The 19,822-nt window shown below is 40.5% G+C and overlaps 1 protein-coding gene across 4 annotated transcripts in view; it reads left to right on the plus strand.

Annotated features, from left to right (window-relative positions):
• Ntm (neurotrimin) overlaps positions 1-19,822 on the plus strand; it is a 940,612-nt gene that overhangs the window by 391,435 nt on the left and 529,355 nt on the right. The window contains exon 1 of one of the 4 annotated variants that reach the window (XM_076939690.1): positions 889-907. The exons of the other annotated variants lie outside the window; for them this stretch is intronic. The gene's annotated coding sequence lies outside the window, so the exon portion shown is untranslated. Of the gene's footprint in view, positions 1-888; positions 908-19,822 lie in introns of those variants that run through there. 4 annotated transcript variants of the gene reach the window in all.

The following is a 19,822-nucleotide window of genomic DNA, read 5'->3' on the forward strand; positions in this document are numbered from 1 at the left end:
GTGAGATCTTCCTGCCTTCATTACACGGTCTGGTTCCTCGTGCATCATTCTGTCAGCTATGACTGTGGGACACACTGCACAATTCCCACAAGTGTGTTAAAACTTGAATTCAATAGTCTTAAGGACCTCTGACCACTGGCATCTTCCGTCAGCCCATTTTTAAACAAAATAGTCCATAGCTCTGGTGCCGCTGACTTTGCTTTCTTCTGTTTTTCCAAAATTGCTCTGAAACCTTCCACCAAACTGAAAGTACTTAATCGTCGGTGGATTCTTCATAAATGTCAGTAGAACCCCATCTGTTACAAGAGTTTTCCCTTATCTCAATAGCCTTTATTAAGCCTCCTACCGCAGGCACTGGGTTTTGCCCCTTACAACCTCAATTTCTTCTTTGGTAGCAGCATCTCAGGGAGACAGCGGATGTGCTTTATTTCTTCCTCTCTCCTATTCTGCCTTCGCCTTGGGGAAGCCCATTCTTATCACTCACACTAACCCTTGACTCTGCACACAAACACACACACACACACACACACACACACACACACACACACACACACACACGCTTTCATAAGGAGCCGGAGAAGTCATTTTCAAAAGTCATTCCATCGTAATTCACTTTGGTAGAATAACATACATTTCCCCACCTTCTGCTCTTTGGAATAATGGTCTCTACTTGTGTCATTCCATCCAGGCCAACCGAGGCTCAATTTGTAACAAACTCACTCATCTAATGCAAAATAAGTGAGGGCGTCTGATCTGGGGGACTCCAAATATAATTTCCATTCTCCATTTCAGATAACCATGTCGTCACAAAGAATCCTAGTGAGAATTCTTTTTGTGGAACTCTCCATCAGAGAACACTCCTAAGAGTGGTTCTCACCGCAGCCTCCAGGAACGCATTAAACTGAAGGTGAGGATAATTTGCCTTGGCATTCAGTGTGACTGCGTCACTAATGATCTGAGAGCTATTGTGAGCTACTTCCTTCCTGGATGCCTGTGGTTTTTAAAGCACACTCAGATTTCAGATATGCTGAGAAGCCCAGCCTGTTGTGACATTCCCATGATATCTCCCTAGGGAAGAGGACATGCTTTCCTTGCCTCTTTCCTGTTCTCACTTTTCCTGCAATGGATTCTTAGGGCTTAGAGATGTACTTCTTTCTTGGTGGTTTGTTCTTATAAGGTTTGGAAATAATCATTCTGAGATGAACACTTATGCAGTTGACAGAGGGGCCCACCACTGCTGCTATCCCGATGTACCTTTGCTACTGTCCCAATGTCCCTGGAGTGTAACTCAGGACATTACTCCTCCAGGGGTGTGCTGCCAAGACAGCTAGTTTATCTTTTACAAATCATAAGCTCAAATCCTGAAAATGTTACATTTGAAAGGAATTTTATGGCTCAAATGCAGCTGGCCCCTTAACCAATTAGATCATTTGGTATAGGTCTCAATAGACGATCACCTGTGCTACCAATGGTTCCTGCTTAGAAAGGAAAGAAAGCAATGCACTTTCTCCTGGGAGTTAGACTTCTCAGTCAGGTTAAAAAGAGAGGTGGGGGAGAGAGAGGGAGAGGGAGAGAGGGAGAGAGAGAAAAAGGGAGAGAGGGAGAGAGAAGAGAGGGGGAGAGGGAGAGGGAAAGAGGGAAAGGAAGAGGAAGAGAGGGAGAGAGAGAAAGGGGAAGGGGAGGGGAAGGGAGGTGGGGAGACTTCCAGTGAGCTTTAGAGAGGAGAATTAATAATGAAGTATTGTTATGTTGTCCTTACTAAATCCCCACAGAAAAATGTTTGGACCTGGATTTTCTTCCCCCTGTTATTGATACCACCCCTGGGGAACCACCAAGGAATATCCTTTCCAGATGCTGGTTTCAGTTAACCCTTTCATCCCCAAATTCATGGTCAATAAACAACAGCATAGCTCTATTTCACATATGGATGCTCAGAAAAGAACTCCACATATTTGTTCTGTATTATCTTGGGGTTTTAAATTCAAGATATTATATGGATATTTGAGAGGCTTGTTCAGTACCATGCCTAGAGCCATCCTTACCAAATAGCATTGGTGATGTGAAGTGGAGCCTGAGTCGTGGGATTTATGCATTTATTTTATGTGTATTAAGTGACTATTTGGGATGGTGTTGTCATTAGAACAGAAGAGATGCTTTGCAAAAGATACTCACATTGTCCATTGGTTTTTGTAGCCTTTGTACAAGTTAGATATCAAAAGGCCTTTTCTCAAACAATAAGGTATCTAACCTGCTCTGAGCCTTCTCTGTCAGGATGATAGTGGGTCATTTGAGGTTGTTTAGAATGAAAATCTTGAGCAGGTGCTACAACTTCAGTCCAGTCCAAGCTGAATGGCTGCAGCACTTGATTTAACTGGTAATTTTTAAAGGGCTTTTGCCACTGTTTTCACATTCCTTGTCCTTTAGGTGAGATTTCAGATGAGCGCATGACTTTAAAATTCTGGTACTTTTTTTTCCCTGTTTCTTTTTGTGTGCAAACCAGCTAATTCCATCTCCAACTCATCTTTCTTAAAATACCTTGCCAAACACAGCAAGGGAAGATCAACATATGCTAGCATTCTGCCTCTTTCCAACTACTTCCCTGAGATGCACCAGCTCAGTAGGCACTTGGTCTGTCTTCCATGTTAACAAGGGTGACAGTTTTACCAAATGTTTCACTACAGCAGAGAAGGAATTTCCAGCTTGCTAGGTCTGTTTCCTCACTGTCTACCACTAAGCTGCTAAGCTGGTGTCAGAGAGTTTAGACTTTAAAAAATATATATATAATGACAGCATCTACTTCAAGACCCCGAGTTATGTATTAGTTAAGCTAATATTATCTGTTGCAAAAAAATCCTAGACTTTAATGTCATAACAGACTGAATGTTTCTTTCATCTTCCAGTAAAAATTTTTTGCAAGCCTAACTGAAGGATGGAGAGTCAGCATCCTTCCAAATGGAGGATGCAGAAGTCCAGGCTCCTCTGTCCCATCATTCCACTATTGTATTAATCCCTTTAGCCCTTCAACAACCAACCAGCTGAGGAAAGGAAAAGTGGGCTTTGGAGACAGTCCTGGAAGTGATGAATCTTACTTCTATCAGATTTTATCCTGCTAGGTCTCAGGACTTACTGAATGAGTAAAGACTTTCTGTGCCGACAGCCCTTTCCCAGCACAAAGAGGAATGTGTGTGTGTGTGTGTGTGTGTGTGTGTGTGTATTTGTATTCCCAAATTTGTAATTCACTCTTTTGTGAAAAAATATATATTCACAAAAGAGTGAATTACAAATTCGAGATGCCAGAGAACCACAATTGGTTCTGGAGGAAATTTTTGAGTTCTACTTACAGATGAAGTGTTCAGTGCACAGTTAGATTCTCACATCTTCAGGGTTCATGTCTATGGATTCAGCCAACCTTGGATCAGAAATATCTAAATGTAAACCACTTCCACACTAATACATGCAAACTTTTTACTTGGCATTATTCCATAACCAAACTAGTATGAGAACTCTGTATAGAAAATTTGCTTGGTAATAAGTATTACAAATAATCTAGAAGGATTTTAAGTACATGGTATGGTGTGTGTGTGTGTGTGTGTGTGTGTGTGTGTGTGTGTGTATGTGTGTGTGTGTGTGTTATACAAAAATATACCATTTTAGATGAGACTGAACATCCTTAGCTTTCAGTATTTTCAGGGTATCCTGAACTCACCCATAGATGTTGGCTGTATCTATCACTGCTTACTTATTTATTTATATTGTGATGCTGTATTCTCAGGCTATATCATCAGGACTCTTCCCCCTTTTTTGAGATAAAGTCTTACTAAATAGCCCTGGTTGGCACTGAACTAACTCACTAGGTAGTCAAGACTGGCCTCAAAGTCCAGATGCTTCTCTGTTAGCCATCTGAATGCTAGGATTATAGGCATCAACATCACACAGCATAGCCTATGTCTCTTGAATGAAGCCATTTTGCTATGTCACCTACTTCTTTGGTAAGGTGTCATCTATTTGTGGGCGTGAGCTAGATATCTTAGTTCAGCTCTGAGTTGATGTTATGGAGAAACATTGGTTTCAGTGAAGAAAACACATATTGTACACAGGCACAGACATGCCCATTAAATAAGAATCCTTTAATGAAGGATATTATTCTAATTAATGTTAATTCTTATTACATAGGGCTTTTAAAATTAAGTTACAAGATCTATAAGCCATTTCACAATTTTGTTGTGCAATGAAGCCTGTAGTAGGAAGGGTTCTGCCAGTGCTTAAATGATGCACACCATGCAGTTATGCAAAGAACTCACTTCAAAGAATAGCATTAAAAAAAAAAAACAATTTTTGCAAACATAGAGTTCAACAGTATTGTTCACAAAGTACCAGTTCATTCTAATTTTCTGGCAAATTGACATAGTTAGTTATTACAGTTGCTACCAAGTCCTTGGTTGCTTCAGGAATATTTACCTTGTATTAGTGTAATGATAAAGTGTATAGACAGCATATGACTGCAAATACTAAAGCATACATTTTCATTAATAGAACACCATTGTGTTTTTTACATCAGTCGTAAAGGGAATTGATAATTGCCTATGGGATAGTTTTTACCTATGAGCAAAAAAAAAAAAAAAAAATGTTTGACCCAATTCTGCTTGCGTGGTGAGGGATGAATAATATATTGAATTATGATACACAGATCATTGGTGGATTTCAGGATAGGAAAGGAGCTATCCCAGGGGACTATGCCATGAGTGAGCAAATGTTAAAAATTTGAAAGCTGATAATACTGTCATTCCATCACCTGTCACAGCTCAGAAGTGTAATCCCTTTCAATATAGGAGATGAAAAGGTAAACCTGTCATGTTCGGTAACATTAAACACCTGTCATTCAAATCCTAGGATCCAGGAGGATTTGTAGAAAAGAAGCAGGTCCCTCTGCAATGAGCCAAAAGCCTATGACTCTGTGTGGTGACTCGTTTTCCAAAAGGTTAAACTGAAGCTAACACAACTGGTTTCTACCCACTTGTTCCTTACCAAAAGGTTGGCTGTCAGTCTTGCTGTAAAAACCATCAACTATAATCTTTAAAATCTTTAAAAACTTTAGGATCCCACTTAGGGTTGATCAAGCAGAGGAAGAAATTTAAGAGAGACTACTCAGACTTAATACCAAAGTCAAGTTCCTTTTTCACATATTTATTCCAAGGCTGCGAGTTTTTTCCCCCCCTTTGTTGCTAATGAGTAGGAGAAGAAGGCAATTATAATGCAGAAGAACACCCCTTTAGCTGTAGTCAGGAATTCTACCATAAATTACAAGTTCCTCAATTTTCGTGTTCATTTATAGAAGAAGAATTTAAACACCCAAAATAGCTCTCACATATAATCAGGGTAAAACTCATATCTTGTAAACATATTTAACATCTCCTTTTCTCTTCTTCCTTAAGATGGACTTTCTCTGCTATCTTCCTCAGGACTGCTAGGCTGGCTATTCTTCTGTCAACTCGACACCAGCCAGGGTCATCTTAGAGGAAGGAACCTCAATTGAGAAAGTGACCCTACCAAGTTGGGATGCTGGCACATCAGTGGTACTTTTTTTTTTTTTTTTGATGGATGGTTGATAAGGAAGGACTTGGCTCACTGTGGGTAATGGCACCACCTCAGGGCCAGTTGTTTTGTTTTGACTTCTATAGGCAAACAGCCTGATCAAGCCATAGGAACAACCCAGGAGTCAAAATTCCTCCTTAACCTCTGCTTTTGTTCCTGCATCTAAGTCTCTGCCTTCAGTTCTTGCTCTGACTTCCTTTGATGATAGATCATTACTTGAAAGCATAAAAAATAAAATAAAATAAACCTTTCCCACCATAAGCTGTCTTCGGCCATGGTGTTTTATCACAGCAATAGAAACATTATCTAAGACCCTTGTGGCCATTTCTATTTTCCCAGTCAATTATTGTGGCATGCAGAATTCTAAGGATAATCACCAGTATACCTACCTCCCACTGTGATGTACATGCAGGATGTTCTTGTGTTTGAATAAAGACATAGCCTGTGACTCTGATAGAATGGTCTCTCTCTGCTCCTTGGCCAGGTTGTGCTAGACAACAAATATTGAGCAGATGGCCACTTCTGTGGTTGTGTGGCATTGTGTGCATGGTTCCCATAGTCAGCTGGGAATGACAAGAAATGAAACAAGTTCCTGTTGACCTGGAAGAAAGCACACAACATTACTGTAACTTGTCCATATCATGGTATGTGGCAAAAAATCACAACCAGCTTGATGCCACTGGATAGACCCAGACAACACCTATCAGCAACACAGTGCCTCTTGAAGCACTGAAGGTGGACTGTGCCTACAAGCAATGTCCTTGGGAGGGAACTTGAAGCCAAACTGAGAACTGTGGATCAGGCTGAGATTTTCCTTTCAGCCTGGACAGATACCGAGTAGAAGACTACTGGATTTCCCACTGAGAGATAATAAGTATTCATTACTTTGAACTGATTGGTCAGTAATAATAGGTTGGGTGTTTTTGTTTTGTTTGTTTGTTTTGGTAATGGCAACCAAATATAACTCTGCAGAATATTTCTTATTAATGCTTAACATATTGTTGTTTTTCATGTTTATTCTGTCTTACAAAGGATAATACCCACAACATGAGATATGACATGCTAAAGACATTTTCTATGACATAGACTCTGCCTTTTAAGTCTTGTATACTAGGGAAGAAAACCAGTGTCAAAATCTATTTAAAAAGTATCACACATGCTCTGAGAGTAGCTTCATCCTGATGTAGCCAGTGAGCAGTGGAGAAGCAAGGGTAGGAGAGACTTTACGAAAAACAATCATTAAATGCATCTTGGATTAGATGTTGAGAGAGAAACAGTTGTTTTTGAAGTGGAGGGGAGATGGAAGAACAGAAGATATGGGATAAATTACAGCAGTTTTCTCTAGCAACTGTTTGCAGGTAAAATGTGAAAGGAGCACACGTGCAGTAGAGGAATGGATAAAAAGCTGAGCCTAGCGATGCATGCATACAATAAGATGCCTTAGCAATGTGCCACTTGGAGTGTTGTGAAATGCAGCTGTGTGAGCTTCTAGTGGGAATGCTTCAGACATGCAGACCTCCCCAGCACACACAGACATTCATGTTTAAGAAGATTCTGTGTGTTCTTCAAAGCGTTTGGAAGGCTGGGGTCATGTTCATAGGAATGCTTTGGGGTACATCTGGTTGTTCATTTCAGAGATAAAAGTGTTTATGAAATATCTTCCACTGGAATGTGTTAAATTTCTCTTAGAAGAAGCCTTGAGCTGGGATTACTCATTCATCCCAGAATTCCTGTGGCCGAGGCAGGTGAATCTCTGAGTTTGAGGCCAGTCAGGTCTCTATTTAGAATTCCAGGCCAGCCACAGTTACACAGTGAGACCTTGCTGAAAGAGAAAAAAGGAGGGGTCTTGGAAGACATGGGGAAGACTAAAGAGATCCAAGATAGAAGAGAAAGTCAAGCAGAAGCAAACATAAAAAGGAGGGGAAAACTCAGAATGGAACAGAATCAAGGACTGCATAGCAGGCAAGCCCACTGCAGCTCACAGGATCATCTTAAACAAATCCCAGGTTCTGCCTGGGTCACTGAAATAACAGTGCTGTTTCCAAACAGAGGAACTGTAGGAGAAATTATGGGTTTCATTTTGGACATACTGAGTTTGAGATGCCTGTGGGACTGAGCAATGTTGTTCTGGAGGAAGTAGGTATATGGCTGAGATCACCCTTGCAGTCTGGGTTGTTAATTCAATTGTCAGAGAAGCTCAGGGACTGTCAGAGTGAGTGGGTGTCTCTAAACTGACAATTTCTGTTTAGAGTTCTTTTCTAAATTCCTGAAACTCTATGTAGTACTCAGTGCTTCTACTTGGTAATTACATCACCTTATTTGAAGGCCACTCAGGAAAACAAATAAGTAGGGGAAATGTTAACACAGAGGATCCTGATGGTTCCGCCCACCCACCGATGTTTACATAAATACCTTCCCTATCAATGAGCACAAAGAGAGACTTAGTGGTCACAAAAGCCGTGTAAAGAAGATGAATGCTAGTACACTCAAGCATAAGAGAAGCAGTTTTTGTTCTTTTTGTTTTAAGCTAAGCATACTATAGTTCTGTTTACAGTATAGCTCTTTAACCTTAGATACTTCGGAGGTCGAGGCAGAGAGATCTCAAACTTAACGCCTGCCTTGGCTACAGAGAGAGTTCCAGGTCCAGGTCAGCCCGTAGGAGACAAAACTACAAAAGGGATAAAAATACAGCTTATAAGTAGGGTGCTTGCCTACTGTGTGTGAATCCTGGATTTAATCTACAATAACACACACACACACACACTACAGAAACCAGAAGGCATCTTTAGTGAGCATCTTAAAGAGAATTTCATAAAGACAAAAAGGGGCCAACCAACTTTGTGAAAATGAAAAAGATAGCACATGATGTAGCAGCAAACTGAGTAAAAAGGGGAGTCTCATTATATCAAGAAATATTTAAAGAAACTAAAAATGCCAGAGAAGAAGTACAGGACCGAAATAGCGATCTAAAATTTAATCGGTGATGCAGAGAGCATGTTTGAGAGTGGCTTTTTTTTTTTTCCTTCAAAAGTTTAAACGAACAAAGAAATGAATAGAACAAAATGCAAAGCCTTGCAGCTCTGAACTGAGGAGAGTCTGTGGCTTGTAAGGACAAAATATACCTATCAGGCGCAAGATCCAAAGGATACATAATCATTTCTTCAGTTGAATAAACATTCTAATCTATAGGTTGAAAATATTGAGTAAACACCAGGTGAGATAAATGAAAACAAGAGCATAGTGATGTATGAAGCCAATTTACATGTTTTATTATATCCTAATTTATTATTGTTATTATTATGTGTGCCACTACTGTAGGTGCTGAATAAGATCCTGCTGAATTAATTAATTGAAAAACAGAAAAGAGACATCAGAATGCTAATAGTAAAACTCATAATTTTGCTTGTGGTCATAAGTTATTAATTTGCACCAGAATCCCCTCCAGCTGTAAACAACTACAAATGACACAAATGTATTTTTTCAGCCAATAGTCAGAGAGGACTGTGAGCCTTGAGGAAATGAAAATAAATGAGGGAAACCTGTGAGCTCACACAGCATTCTGCCTGGAAGCCCTTTCTGGGCATCGGCCGGTCTCCCAGAGCTGGATAGACAGAGCAGTGTTCACTGAGAATAAGGAGACTGGAGAGGTCAGAGGGGCAAGGAGCTTCAGAAACTGCTCTAGGAAATCTGGTGCTTCTCCTGGGGAATTTGAAAGGTGAGCCTGTTCAAAGAGAACATGGACCCAGCTGTGATCTTTACAATAGGTAATTTCTCAGGAAAGCCTGGAGATACATCATTTCTGTCCAACTAGAATAAAGAAGTTTCATTGTACCTGTTGATCTATCCATGGGGACACCAGAAGGATGGCAAGACAGAAAAAAAAAAGATAGTAAAACCAAAGCTTAATCTTTGGAATGATTAATAAACAGAAAGTTTGATTAATAAACCCAGGTCACAACTATCAAAGCAGAAGTGAATGAAAGTATAGCCATAAAGTTTGTTCCAATGGTAAAGAGTAAGGAGATATGGTAGAAATTATATGAGAATAGAATCTGCATATTATATGAGAATAGAATCTTGGGTGTAATGGGATAATATTAATAGAAACAATTATGGATATTGTCACAAGACTAAATATAAAAAGAATATATAGTGATATAAAATGTTCCTTCAAAGAAAATTCTAGACTCATATGACTTTAGCCTTAATTTTACCAAGTAATGAAAGAAGAAATAATACCAAATCTATTGAAACGATTTTGAGAACTACAGAAGAAAGAAACAGCTCTTAATTAAATTTATGAAGCCAACATTATATAGATAACAAAGACAGTGAAATTGCAGGAGAAAAAAAATCTATAAACCAAAATTACATCTAAACATAAACACAGCCAACTTTGACAGTATGGTAGAAAATTTAATCTAGAAATATATGAATAGGATAATTCATCATGACAAGTAGATTTTTATTCTAAGAAGACTAGGTTGGTTTAACATTTGAAAGACAATCAATAAACTTTCCTATACTAACAAAATAAGAAAGACAAAAATCAATAGAAGCAGAGAGGTGTTTGACAAAATTCAACATTATTTTCAGTTACACCTTTTAACAAACTAATGCACAAAAGTGGCTTTCTTAACTTGATAATGGCCATGTATGGGGAATCCATATCTATCATGACACTTAGTAGGAATAGTGAGTGTTTTCTGTATAAAGCTAAGAAGTAAAGGCTGTCAGCTCTCATCACTTCTATCCGTCACTGAGCTTGAGGTTCTAGCTAGAGCAATAACACAAGAAAAAGAAGAATATACAAATTTGAAATGATGCCCAGGTATCCAAATTTACAAGATAGAGATAGATACAGATGTAAATAACATAGATACAGATGATATGGATACAGACAATATAGATATAAATATTCTTTCAGAAATCTAAAACAAAACCCCACTAACATTGATAAGTGAATTTAGCAATGTTGAATAATAAAAGGCCAATAAATAGGTTGTTGATTTTTGCATACTAAAGGTGATTTTGAAAGTTCAGTTCTGAATAATCACATTTACAGTAGCATTACAAACATAAAATGTTTGAGAGTAAAACATAAGCTACAAAACATTGTTGACAGTTCTTTTTAAAAATTCTTTTATTTTTTATTGTATATTTTATTTACATTTCAGATGTTATCCCCTTTCCCCATTTCTCCCCCTCAATCCAGAAACACCCTATCACATCCACCCTCCTCCTGCTTTTATGTGAGGATGGGCTCCCACCCACCCACCCCAACTCCCACCCCTACCTCCCACCTTTGAATTTCCCCACACTGGAGCATCCAGCCTTTTCAGGACCAAGGGCTTCCTTTCCATCTATGCCTACCAAGTCCATTCTTCCCTGCATATACAACTGGAGCCATAGGTCCCTCCCTATGTGCTCCCAGGCTGGTGGTTTAGACCCTGGAAGCTGTGGTTGGTTGGTATTGTTGCTTTCCCCATGGGGTGGCAAACCCTTTCAGCTCCTTCAGTCTTCTCTCTAACTTCTCCACTGGGAACCCCATGCTCAGTTCAATGGTTAGCTGTGAGCATCCACCTCTGTATATGTCAGACTCTGGCAAACCTCTAAGGAGACAGCTATATCAGATGCCTGTCAGCCTGTACTTCCGGGCATCCATATCAGTGTCTGCCTTTGGTGACTACACATAGGGTGGATACCCAGGTGGAGCAGTCTCTGGATGGCCCCTCCTTCAGTTTCTGTCCCACATTTTGTCTCCATATTTGCTCCATTGAGTATTTTGTTTCTCCTTCTAAGAAGGATTGAAGCACCCACACTTGGGTCTTCTTCTTCATGAGGTCATGTGGTCTGTGAGTTGTATCTTTAAAGTCTGAATCAGAAAAAGATGTCTCATGCCATGTTTTGAAAGAAAAATCCTTTATTTGTCAATGCTTCCCAAATTATAATAAGTTCAACAAAATTCTAATCAAAGTCTTGATCTGTCTTTCACAGAAATCAGCAACTGGATTTAAAATTGTCATGCACACATGCTCTGGGGTGGGTCCTCAGGTAATTAAGTGGAGGTACAGGAAGATTCTTTTCAGTGTATGCTATCAAAACCATTGCTGGATCGCCACATGGAAAATACAGTTCATCATCTTTGTATGATTTGTTCCTCAATTTAGAATGATGGTAGATACAAAACTTAAAGACAAAACTTCTGTAAAATTTGTGTAAAGAGATGGAGTTACCTCCAGCTGTGAACTTGAGACAAAACTGGAGACACTTGGGAATAAGCAGCATCAACTGAAGGATTCCCTCCATCAGACCTGTCAGTCTGGTGTGGGTGGAGCATCTCCTTTATGACCAATTGACATTGGAGAGCTCAAGCCACTGTGGGCAGTGCTACCCACAGGCAGATGGTCCTGGGTTGTATGATAAAATAAACCTTTTCTTCCCCAATCACATTCGGTCACAGTGTCTATCATAGCACTAGACACCAAACCAGAGCAAGAGATCACAGAAAATCCTTGCAACCCGTGACATATTGTTTATTTCACCATTGGCTGAGACAAAACACCTTTTCAAAGCAGTGAAATGGAAGAGACGGTTTATTCTGGGTCAGTTTAAGGAGATAGTTCATCATGGCAGGGAGCCATATAGCAGGAGTGTGAGGTGGCAGCTGGTCATACTGCATCTGCATTCAGAAAGGAGCAAGAAGTGAATTCTGGCACTTAGATCCTTATTATTCCGTCAGAGAGCCTAGACTTGAGATATTGCTGCTCATAATTAGATTGGGTTTTCTTAGCTCAGTTAACTAAGGCCAGAAGCTCCCTCATAGACACACCCGGACACTTATCTTCTAGATGAATGTGGATCCTGCCAAGTTGCTCATAAGTGTAATTCTAGCATCTGGAACACTGGGTCAGGAAGACTCTGAGTTCAAGACCAGCCTGGGATACACATCGAGTATAAGGGCAACCAAGGCTACATAGCCAAACCCAATTTAAAAAACACAATTGAGAAAATAGCATGGCTTACCACAAAGTTGATGAAAGTATTCTTTCTGCCAGTATGTGAGAATTGACGTTTATCTATAAAGCAATATCACAATTCCTTAGTAAAGGGCAAGTAGTTCATTCAAAGTGGTTTAATGGGAAAACTCTCTAAGCAAATACTCACGGACGATCAATATGTAAAGCTGGCCATCAAACAAAATGTAGCTCAGCAACCATCAAGCAAATGGAGCTGAAAACAGGCAGGATTCTTCACTCTGCCCTTCAGCACAGGATGCAGAAGACTAAAAGGGGAAGTGTCCATCAGGATGTGGGGAGAAGCACAACTCTAACCCACTAGTCATAGGAATGATGAAGTTACACAGGCAGTTTGAAAAGGAATTAGGTGGTATCTGATAGAATTCATTATACTTTAGCATGTGATCTAGTAATCCCTGGGCATTTGTCTAAGATAAATGAGTGGACGCCCTTACAAACTGCACACAACTCTTCATAGCACTTTCATTCCCAACAGCTTACAAAAGCAGGAATGGTTAAAGTGTGCCCCAGCAAGGGAGTGGATAAAATATTATATTACATCCACATAGTGGAATCCTAGTGAGTAATGAAAGGAAACAGTGATACACAAAACCAAATGAATAAATTCAAAAAACGTTAGGCTGAGCCAAGAAACTAGACACAAGGGCAAATGTATTACAGATGCCCCTCAACTTAAGATACGGTTAAGTCCTCAGGAGCCTTCAAAACCTGAAATACCTGAAGTACAAAATTCATTTAACAAAACCCACCTACTGCACATCATAGTTTGGTCTAGCTTAATTTAATGTGCTTAGAACATGTATACTGGGTTAGAGGTGGACAAAACCTTGTCACGCAAAGCCCATTCTGTAATAAAGAGTTGAGCAGCTAGTATAATTTATTTGATACAGTACCCTATGGAGTGTTGCTTGTATCCCCTCATGGTAGTGTAGCTGGCTGGGAGCTGTAGCTACTGCCACTGCTTGCTATCACAAGACAGAATTATGCTGCATATTGCTAGCTTGGGGAAGAGAGCAAATTCAAAGCCTGAAGTATGGCTTCTGCTGAATGCATATTGCCCCCACAAGATAACCGGCCTCCCAAAGCTTTGGTACCTTGTATGAAAGACACTGATTAACACTTCTACTTTGAATCATTTCTAGGTGACTTATAACACCTAATGCAATATAAACCTTATGTATTTAGGCTGTACTATTTAGGAAGTAAGAGCAAGAAACGCTGTATGTTTTCAATGTAGACACATTCTATTCAGACTATTTTAAATCTTCAGTTGGCTGAGTCCACAGGTCTGTACCTGGACTCCAGAGATGTAGAGGGCAAAGTGTATATGGCTGTAGGATTTATATTTTACCAACAACACAGTGGATTCGTCATTTAAAAAGAAAACGAAACCCAGCAGGGGATGAAAACCATTTGGATTTATAATTTTCCTTGCCAGTCTTTGAAGCTAACCTGTGCGATTTCTTGTTTTGCCACACAAGGCCATGAGCACTGATAGGCAGGTGTGGTTGTGGGAGGGAGACCAGGGGCAGCAAACTGACCAACACAGGAGTCCTGGCAAAGCCAAAGCCTGATCAGAGGCAAAAATAAAATAAAATAAAACAAAAAATGATGATGACATGGAATTTAAGAAACTAAAATAAGACAGGGATGAATCACATAAAACACAGCAGAATTCTTAAAATGGGAGTCGATTCTCTCATCCACCCAGGAAAGATAGTTTTGTAGTTGGACCTTATCGTGTAAGACCAGCAAGGAAGTCACACAGCATCCGTTACTCTTCTTAACAGAGGGGAGTCATGCCAGCAATGGGTAGACCGTGTGTTCCTGGAGCAGAACTCAAGACAGACTTGCTGTGAGAATGTCTCCTCTAGCAAGAATGCAAAAGGTGACTAGCAGAACATCTTACAAAACAACAGAGGGACCTCCCCAAGGCTCTGAGCTTGTGACCAAGGTAGCAGAGAGGACTCTAAGTAGAAACGATAGTTTCATTTTGGGTCCAAAATGTACAGCACCTTTTCTGTGATCATCTAATTTAACATCATTCTAGTAGGAATGGGAGAAAATAAAAGAAAAATAATTGTGACTATCACGATTAACCGATCTTATTAAAACCTATCTGCTGTGTTCTGAGAGTCATTGGCTAATGCTGGGACTCAGACAATTAATGACTGAGCTCTCTAACAGGTACCTGTAGTGCAGGCATCCTACGTTGCTGTGATGGCCATATGCTTGAGACACCAGATGGGGAGGGGATGTCATTCTGCTGTGAACGATGAGGAGCCAGACAGAAGGCTATCTCAGTGCCGAACAGGTGCAGACGGCAGGGTGTCTTTCAGGTAGAGCCAGCATTTTCTTCAGGGAAGCACTTTCTACCTTCTAAATTATTTCAGCCAGCGTTTGCTTAAGAGCATGAAGCTATTCACAGCCTGCAAATGAAAGACTTCAGCTGAATCTTATTTAATTTCTTGGTACCAGGGATTAAAGCTAGGGTGTCATGCACGAGAGGCAAACGGTAGCACTGATCGACAGCCCCAGTTCGAAGCCTGAGAACTTTAGAACCTTATAGTTGGCTATTGTGTGTATTCGTGACTCCACTGACTGATGGTTGAGGGTTAGACTTTACCTCGATATGCATACATAGATGATTCAGCTGCCAAGGCACGACAGTGGTGAACTGGTTATTGGTGTATTTCGCATGTCTCCCGGAGGTATACGAGTGAAGATGTTGAAGAGGACTTTGGGACCCCAGTCACATCCCACTCTCGCTCTCACTTGCTTGCCCTCTGTTTTGTCTGCCACAAGACAACTGTCTCTGCTCTGAATTAAGCTCCCACTACAGGATTCACTGCCTAACTACAAGCACAAAAGATGGGCCAACCTGATTGCTAAAACCCTCGAATCTGGAACCAAGTTCCTCAGTGTGAGTCTACTTATTGAGGGGTTTTAAAAATTGCATTTATGTATTTATTGGAGCATTGCGGGGATAGGGGGGGAGCATCCACATACCATAGTGCATGTGTGGAGTTAAGAGGACAGCTTGCAGGACTTCATTGTCTCCTTCCACTGTGTGGGGTCCTAGGGGTTTGAACTCAAGTTGTCAGGCTTGACTAGGAGCATCTTGCTGGTCCTGTCTCCCTTTTCCAGGCATTTTTTTTAAGTAGTAGAGAGAATGGTAGTGTATTCTTAGCGTGATTGTACTCATGAGTGCCTTAAAGAGGCAGTAATGCTAGCCTTTGTGTTAAAAGCAGTGAGATGCTTGAGTCCAGCTTCTTCTGGAAACACACACACACACACACACACACACACACATAAACACACACACACACACACACACACACACACACACACACACCATAATGTCTTTTAATAGCAAAGGTACAGCACCAGCACAGACATATGTAGGACAACTCAGAAAAGCACAGTGAATGGTAGAATCTATTCTGTGCCAATTGAAGTGACACAGGGAATCGGGGTGATTTCAGGTTAGTTCATCACTATGTTATGACCTACATAATGACTGAGCTGCCACCCAAGATGAAGTAGTAACTTACAGAGAACCTTACAGAGAGCTTAGGAAGTTACAAAGAGGAGACCCTTTAGACATAGCACACTATCTAAATAGGAAAAGAGAGTTAAATGTCATGTACAAGCCTAGGTCTAGCTGATTGGATTTAAACCAGAGACTGCACCTACAGGGGGTTGCTCCCATTAGCAACACTGTTTGCAGGGGAGTTTAGGAAGGGACATTCATGGAAGAGCATCTGTTGGCTGGAGCTATTGTTGTGTATTGAGCTGCTTCAATGAATCCTGCAAACAGGCTTAAGTTTAATTATCACGTCCTTCATTTCTGTATAATGTTGTGAAATTGTGTAAATGGAACTTAATAAATAAGTCCTACTGTAAACATCCGCGTGTCTGCCATCCTGTAAGTGTTAATACATGAAATCTTTCCTTGCTGTTAATTGTGTTTGACAGCTAAGATCAAATTTTTGACTAAAGCCACTAAATTCTTGAAGACAGAGAGGTTACCTTTCAAGGCTCCTTAGCTGAGATAATTTCCGGTGATCACTGGCTTCTTTTGCTTCTTTGTTTAGAAATCCTCCACCCTGACTAGAAACAATATTTCATTGTAATATAGCACATTTTAGCTAACAGCTCAATTCTTTCCCTGATGGAATTACTACTAAGATCTCTGCGCATAGATGAAAGACTGGAATCAATTCACAGTATTTCGATTAGGTCCTAGCCTTAATATAATACAGATTCATAAAACAAATTTGAAAATATTATTTGTCATGTGGCCTAGAATAGTTTGAATACTAGTGGAATTCAAAGGTTAGTAAAACATCACTTGTGAACCCTGTCCCAGTAGCTGATGAAAATAATGGATCCTTCACTGTTTCTACCTGGATTTCCACCTCTTGGGTGCCTTTGGCCCCTTCCATTTTGCTACCTCTGGGTTCCTACTGAGTTCCATTTAAAATACCTTACTCACACACACAGTATGCACTCACTGATAAGTGGATATTAGCCCAAATGCTTGGAATATCCAAGATACAACTCACAGACCACATGAAGCTCAAGAAGAAGGAAGACCAAAGAATGGGTACTTCGGTCCTTCTTAGAAAGGGGAACAAAATACTCATGGGAGCAAATGAGAAGACAAAGTGTGGAGCAGAGACTGAAGGAAAAGGCATCCAAAGACTGCCCCACCTGGGGATCCATCCCATATACAGTTACCAAACCCAGACACTATTGTAGATGCCAAGAAGTGCATGTTGACAGGAGCCTGATATAGCTGTCTCCTGAGAGGTGGATGCTAGCAGCCATTCATAGGACTGAGCATGGGGTCCCCAAAGAGGAGTTAGAGAAAGGTCTGAAGGAGCTGAAGGGGATTGTAACCTATAGGAAGAACAATAATATCAACCAACCAGACCCCTCAGAGCTCCCGGGGACTAAACCACTAACCAAAGAGTACACATAAAGAGACCTATGGCTCCAGCTTCATATGTAGCAGAGGATGGCCTTGTTGGGATTCAGTGGGAGGAGAAGCCCTTGGTCCTGTGAAGGCGCGATTCTCCAGTGTAGGGAAATTCAAGTTCGAGGAGTTGGGAGTGGGTGATTGGGTGGTGGAACACCCACATAGAAGCAGGGGAGGGGGATGGAATAGGGGGTTTAGGGAGGGGGGACTGGGAAAAAGTATAACATTTGAAATGTAAATAAAGAAACTATCCAATAAAATGTCTTAATTTTCCAGAGTCTACCAGAGTTGGTGCTTATTTGGGGGAGGTGTCTCAAAAATTCGGTCTACTTTGTGTATGTGTGTGCTGCCTCCTTAGTCAGGTTCACAAACAGCTCTTCTGTGAATTCGACTTTGTTTATTTGTTTTTAACTAATGCTTGATTGCATCCTTGTTAAGTCCTTTTTCTTAATTCTGTATCTTTCACAGTTCATTTTCTGCTTTCTGAAAAAGCTGAATATTTAATCTTCAAATCTCCTCATTAATAATAAAGAAAATTAGGGATATACTTACTCCCTCTGTCAGAAGATTAGATGTCAGATCTCTTTATTTTGTTTGCTTCTTGGATTAAAATGAAAATTCTCTAGCTTTTTTGTTACTGTTGTTTTGAACCAAACATGACCAAGATATTTTGTTTATTTTAAGTAAAGGCTCTAATAATTGTTTTATTAGCCTAATATAAAATTTTGAACTCATAAAATTACCCATTAGAATCTTTAAAGTTTAGTTCGAGTTTTCTTATAGCCAGTGAAAGTTTTTGTCCGTCTCTCTGTTTCTCTCTGTCTCTCTGTCTCTCTCTTCTCCCCCTCCTCTCTCTCTGTCTCTCCCCATCTCTGTAGTATGAGTGTGTGTAGGTGTGCTTACTTGTGACTGCACATATGGAGGTCAGAGGTTGACATCAAGTGTCTGCCTCCATCAGGATCCACATTATTATCATATCATATCATCATCATCATCATCATCATCATCATCATCATCAGCAGCAGCAGCAGCAGCAGCAGCAGCAACAGCAGCAGCATTATCTGATACAGAGTCTTACAATGAACTGGGAACTTGCTATTTCAGCTGGAGTGACTAGCCAGCTAGTCCTTGGAATCTGTCAGTTTTTGCCTGATCAGTGCTAGGGTCAGATGTGTGCCTTCATATCTGGATTTTCACACAGATGCTGTAGATCTGAACTCAGGCCCTTACACTCACAGGGCACTTTACCCACACAGCCTTCTCTCCAGCACCTCCCCATTTTGTAGATGGTACTAAGGATTGATCCAAGAGCCTCACGATGGCCAAGGGGTCTACCACTAACCCATACCCCTAGCCCTCATTTTCTTTGTATTATTTAAAAATCTGTATATTAGTGTATATATACATACATAATAGCAATAACGTTTATTTTCGCACAGACTACAAAATGTTATATTTTTCTCCAGAATTCAAGAAGCTGAAGCAAAATGATTGCAATGACATCGGGGCTAACTTGTGTTATATACCAAGTACCAGGCTAGCTAAGGCTATATTACAAGATGACCCTGCTGCATTCCCAGGCTTTGATATAGTGCTTTAGGCACTTTCCAGAGCCATTTCTGAGGGTTAGCCTTCCTGCTTGAGGGTGGGTTAAGCACATTCCTGGGCAACCTCTTCTTATCCCTGGTGGGAGGAAGGCAAGGGTGTGGCTGCCTCCTTACTCACTTCCCTGTCTCTTGCCTTTCCCATGTTCAGGGCTCATTCTGATTTGTCTTTGGGCTTAAATTGCCTATTGGCCTCTTCTGGAGTGTTGTCAAACTTGGGGTTGTTGTGAAAGTTCTCTCTGAGTTGGTTCTCTCATCTTTGTCTTTGCAGGGGTAAATCGGAGGTTGAGCATAGGATTCTGACTGTAGTGTTTTTTCTCAGTACTAATAGAGGTTGTATCACTGTCTTCTCATCTCTTGTTTGAGATGCAAGCTAGCCTCATTCTTTATGTATCCCCCATACCCCGGGGTAAAGCCTGTTTCCTTCACAGAATATAAGTTACATGTTTATGTGTGACCCAGAAATGCACTGCAGTGTCCCTGTGTGATGGAGCATACACCAGATGACACCCATCTTTCCTCATCAACTCAGTCTGGAACTGAGTGAACCCATTGAGCCTCAGATCTGTCCTCAGCTTCCCCACAAGTTATTTTATTGTTCA

Source organism: Arvicanthis niloticus, chromosome 8, assembly GCF_011762505.2.
Source record: "Arvicanthis niloticus isolate mArvNil1 chromosome 8, mArvNil1.pat.X, whole genome shotgun sequence".
Classification (NCBI taxonomy): domain Eukaryota; kingdom Metazoa; phylum Chordata; class Mammalia; order Rodentia; family Muridae; genus Arvicanthis; species Arvicanthis niloticus.